The sequence below is a fragment of the Arachis ipaensis genome, chromosome B03 (genome assembly GCF_000816755.2).
Source record: "Arachis ipaensis cultivar K30076 chromosome B03, Araip1.1, whole genome shotgun sequence".
In the NCBI taxonomy this organism is placed as follows: Eukaryota; Viridiplantae; Streptophyta; class Magnoliopsida; order Fabales; family Fabaceae; genus Arachis; species Arachis ipaensis.
In genome coordinates this window covers 132,211,709-132,217,703 of record NC_029787.2, presented here as the reverse complement: position 1 = coordinate 132,217,703, position 5,995 = coordinate 132,211,709, and positions in this window count along the sequence as shown.

Sequence of the window (5,995 nt, the reverse complement as noted above, 5' to 3'; positions counted from 1 at the left end):
TCATTTAAACTTATTTATCTTTAATAATTTATTCTAAAAAATAAAAATAGCAGTATCTTATTTCTATTAATTATTATTCTTATTTTTATTATTATCTAGCTAGTGTATCGGGTTATTATGTGATGAGAATATGGACAGATACACCATTCCACGTGTAGATTTATTATAGGTATATAAGAATATGGTGACTAATCATATTTTTACTTAAGATGATGATTAAAAATATGTATATAATAATAATTATTTTTATAGGAGTAGCCATCCTAATATACCTTATTTAGCACAAATATGTCGTCTTCTACGCGTCGAAGAAAAATATGATGATGGTGTGTATGCTAGTGAAGCTTCAGACTATATAAATTCATTACAAATGCTAACCTGGTCTATATATTCATCGTATCACATGTCCCATGCTATATACAAATGTTAGAAGACCATATATAAAAATTTATTATTTTTTATTATTATTTTTAATTATTAATTTAATTTTTTAATTTAATAATCTAACAATATATTTTAACTTATAATTTTAAATATAAATTTTAATATTTCTCTAACATTTCTCTACTCCAGACTAAAGACCATATATCAATAGAATGAAATTTATCAATCCCATCCTTTCATTTAATTATATAAATATTGTCCCATGATATCTCATCATTCATTTAATTCAGCCGATTGAAATTTATACGCAAGCTCCGATGGCTAATTTTATTTTATTTTTTATAAAAATTAAGCAAAAAAGTTTGTAAAATAACAAAAAAAAATGCAACAGACTTTAGTAATTTTTTTAATGTTTAAATAATTTTATTGATATAAATTTATTTTTTATAGATATAACACTAGTTTTATTTTTTTATGAGTTGATTTATTGATATTCTGAATATTCGTGTGTATAAATTATAGTTTATTTTTAAAATTAACTAAGCGGATTCAAGCTAAAGCTATATGAAGGAAGCTAGAATTTTTTTTATTTTTTATTTTTGACTTAATAGAGGAAGAAAAAAGAAAGAAACAAACAAGGATATGAGAAACAGAGGTATCCAGCCACTAAACTACCGCATTAAGCTGAAGAGAATCTCACAACGCTTGTAACCATATTCTGAATATGCATTGCTGAACGTGCCTCTCCTAGCCATGGAGTCGACTATCCTAGATAAAGTTCAATTGAACCTCCCAAATTTTACTAATAAGCTCTTGCACTTTATTAATCAAATCATCTTCTTTATTCTTTGAACTTGAAAGTCACCAAATGGTGAGAAACACAGCCCTAGAACGAATGAGTCTCACATATCACCTTTTTGAACACTCTCGAATGGCAATGAACCCGTGCAACCACTAATCCACATACTCAGATGATTCTTAATAAGGGTGTTCAAGACAGACCAACCGAATCCAAAAAATCGAAAACTAAACAAATTAAAAATTAAAAAATAAAAAATATTATGTTTTGTTATTCTTTCACTACAACACTATCGGTAAATTGTGGTGATTTTCAACTGCCGCCAAACATATTACGGTAGTTAATAACCCGCTAGAAGATAGGCTGTGGGTAAACGGTTAGCGGCGGTTTTAGTTAACCGCTGAAATAACTGCCGCGTAATAAAAATAGTTTTGCGACGGTTTTTACCTGCTGCAGAAGGGGACTCGAAAAAGGTATATTAATTTTGCGGCGGTTACAAACCACCGCTAAATGGCAGGGAACTGAAAACAATAGCTGTTTTACGGCGATTGAAACCGCTGCCAAATTCAGTATTCCCATTACAATTTCACCTTTTTTTAATTATTTTTCTCTTTTAAAATAATATGTTTATTCAACTTTAATTTATTAGTTACCGATTAATTTAAAGAACTTCCAACCAAATAAAACAACTAAATAACATAACAAACCAAATAATATATATGCAAATATAACATATATAATGAGATTGTCATAAGTGCATCATTCAATATAAAGTAAAATTTGATAATTTGAAGAAAATAAATATAAAGCACTAAACCAACTTAAATTCAATAGTATCTAATAACATTGATTGAAAGTCATTATTTTTGTTGCGGGTCATGGTTGCTAGATGAAGATGGCCTTGCACGCGACGAGGCCAGTGTACTGCCCAAATAATCCAGCACTGTAGCAATGTCAGCTAGCAAGTTGCCTCCTTGCTGTTGGATTATATATCCCAAAACCTTCTTTATCGACTGTCTCTTCGCCTGCTCTTCTTCTATCTTAGCCGTTAATTTTGCAATCCTCCTCTCATACTCTTCATTATTTGGCTCACTAGAACTCGACGGTTGTCCAGCAGCGTTACCAAATACTTGGGTGGGACATGGTCCAGCACCTAAGGCACGAACTCGTCCTGGGTGCTCCTCTCCAAGAACTTGTGCTAGCGAATCATTTTGTGAAAGGTGCTTAGAGGATTCATCCTGCCTCTCAACATTCGAAATTGCTTCCTACAAATATACAAGAAATTGGAAAGGCATGATTTAAAATTAACACGATATATACAATAAGTTAAGTTTAAAATTTTCAAACATTACTTACACTAACAACATGCGCATCGGGATGGATGTACGAGCCATTTTTTTCTTATGAGTGATAATAAACAACTCTCCTCTACCAACAGGCCTTCCTTGGTCTTTCTCCTATATCATTGATATCGATACAATTATGTAAATAACAACACCATATTTAGGAAAATTAATCAAAATATTAATGCAATTAATTACTTATTACTACTTCGTCTTTTTTCTTGCCAATGTTTTGGAGCCACTAGTATGTGCGTAAAGTTGCTTGCTCTAATTTAAAGTGTTTTATGGAATACACATGTATACACATGTATGTTTTTGTGGAAATAATAAAAAATACCAAGGTTTATTTTTGTTTCTTCCATCTGGTGGTATTCAAGGAACCATTTCCAGTGATTTTCTTCTATTCCTGACGGGCGATGCTTAAGATTTTCCTCAAAGGTCCTTGTTTCTTTGTAACACTTATGATACAAGTTGTATCTTGTATCCTTCCAGATGTTTCCTATCCTTTGCATAATTTCGCGCTTTATTTTTCCTCCGACATCGTCCTCATAGTGAAAGACCCGCTGCAATTATTTTTCATTGTCATTAACCAAAACCAACTAACAAGCATATGACTGGTAATTTGAAGAATATCCACAACAAAAACAGGGTACTTTAAATTGAAAAAGTATAACACTCAAATCCAGTACAAGAAGTCGCAGTTACGTATAATATAGAAATACTTACATAAACATGTGAAAAATGAAATATAGAAACTTAACCAGCAATATAATTTACCCATGCAAAAGTTCTTACCCAAAAAAATTGAATACTAAATTTGCTTAATATGTTAAAACTTAAAGATGTACCTTAATCATGTCGTATGCATGTTCCTTTATAGCTTTGTTGACGTGCTTCCAACTCTCTTCACATATGGGAAAGTGTGAATAATCAGCACCCAAACTCCCTAAGAAACCACTTAATAAGCCATCTGCCTGACCAATTGGTTACAACTCTTTGTGAAATGGGAGTATTATCTTTGTATTGGAAGGAAGTGCTATAGCTTCCTTCACCTTTAGCTTAGAAGTTTTTCTCACGCCGTCCTTTAAGAAGTGTATGGAAAAAAATTACTATCTAATCATTGCACAAAAGGAAAATAGAAGTAAAGGACTTTGAAAATAAATATTTACAAAATTAGGAGGAAAAAATATACCGATGACAGTAACTTCCTAGTAATCTGCTTTGCGTTTCTTGTTGTTGTTCTTACCTTCGGCTTCTTGGACAACAAACAAGTCGTTAATGTGGTCATCAAACGACGGAACTTCATCCATCTCCAGGTCATAATCCTCATCCTCTGATTGGTTATTAGCCACTTCATCGCGATGCCAAGTCTCTGTGCATTCTGTGGGAGTTTGAGGGTCATCAGCTGTACTTGACGGCGCAAGCCTTTTATCGTTGCGCATTGCACAAAATGGTTCATTGACACGGGATGCTGGAGCTCTATTAGATGAGAACGAAAATAGAAGAGCTCTATCACGTGGTTGCTCACGTGATATCTGAGCTCCTCTAGTAATGGATCCAACCTTAAGACAATATGAAATCATTTAGAATTATATCGAACAACAATAATTAATTTAGAATATTAATTGAATTCATAAACTAGTAAGTTTTTACGAAAAAGTTACAAAACAGCTCAATGAATAGAATTGAATGCTACATAACTTTCATATAAGGTTATGTAAAGAAAGGTTAACCACGAACAATTACCGTAGTCTCTTCAATGTCGGCATTAGTTCCGACATCTTTTGGGGGTTTCCATACAATGTTGTACCGTGGTTTCCTATGCATTCTTACAAATCTTGACAGAAAGCAATATTACTAGACAAATGACAAGCACAACTTAAAAAAAAATCCTTAAAGTAAATAGAGAATACAAACTATACAGCAATATTAGGGGAAAAAAAGAATATCTATATAGGACACTATAAGGTACATTACATGATAGATCATGATAAATAAAATATTAGAATTTATTTTCTTTTTTTGAAATTGTACATGTTTCATACTAAACAAAAAGATAATCAGGCACAGAAGTGGATGATGAACTGTGTACCATGTCATGCAGTCATATCTAATGTGCATTACACGACCTTATCACAATGTGAAGACATTTTTAAACATTAATTAACATAACTAAAAAAATACCAAAAGAAACTAGTTTTTATTATTGGATTTTAAGACATGGTCAAAGTCATGTAACCGAACAGACTCTAATTGAAACAAAATATACGGCTCTAGTTCACCAATCCACTACATTGATATTGTCATTTGTAATACTGACACTATTTCCAGGTTAAACCACTGATAAGCTGCTAAAATCTGGAGGCCTTGTTGAAGAGGGATCGTTTGAATTTTAGCAGCCGAGGTAATTCATCATGTTCAAGGTCTAGCCCGATATGAACAACACAGGTTGCTGTGATGCACATTATAGTGGCTTAAAGATTAAGATAGCAAGCAGATTCATTTGGTTACTTCTTTTGATGTGTTCATTCCCAGTTTGGCTATTATGTTTTTAGATTTTCCAAGATTCTTGATTAGTTCTTAAAGATTTAGTTATTTCCAACTGCATTATTCGCGACAATAGAATTGCATCTAAGATGTAACATAAGATTATATGTGCTTCTTTGTCATGTACATTATGTATGTAATTTGTACCAAAAGTTAATTTGTACATTATTTACACCAATAATTGTTGAATATCTTAATTTTGTATCTAAAAATTTCATCTAAAAAATTAATAAAACTTAAAATAATATTAAATTAAATTATTGCCAAAAGTTAATTATCAAAACCTGTTATAGTCTACTATAGTAATTTTTTCTTCAACCTGTAAGACTTCAACTAGGTAAAATGACCAAAACCCAAAGCCCATTATAATAAATTTGGCATAAAACATTACCAACTGAATGAATTATGAGAGTATGGAACACATATATATAACTTTACTGTAAATTAGGGCAACTAAATTAGCTAAGAAAAATATTTGAAGAAGCATTACTGAAAACAGCATCATATAAGCACTGTATTTCTGAAATCAAAATATGTTCACAACAGCAGACTCACAAATGGTCAAATAGATTTTCATAAATATTTCAAAAGAAGCCATAGAAATTAAAACACATCAACCGCCTAGTAAATTTTCCATCTTCAAAAATGATTTCACCAACAGCTTTCCAAAATCAATCATTTGAATGGGTTCACATTCAGAACAGACTCAATTCAATGAACAGTGCATGAAAGGACACCATCAAACAACACAAAACCCAGAAACTATAACGCCACTAACCTTCAACGGAGAGCATGATGATAGCGAGCGGCGATACGGCGGTGAGCGGCAATACGGCAGCGACTGGGCGAGACGGCAGAGAGCGGCGAGACAGCAACGACCGGGCGAGACGGCGGCAAGCGGCGAGACGACGACGAACAACGA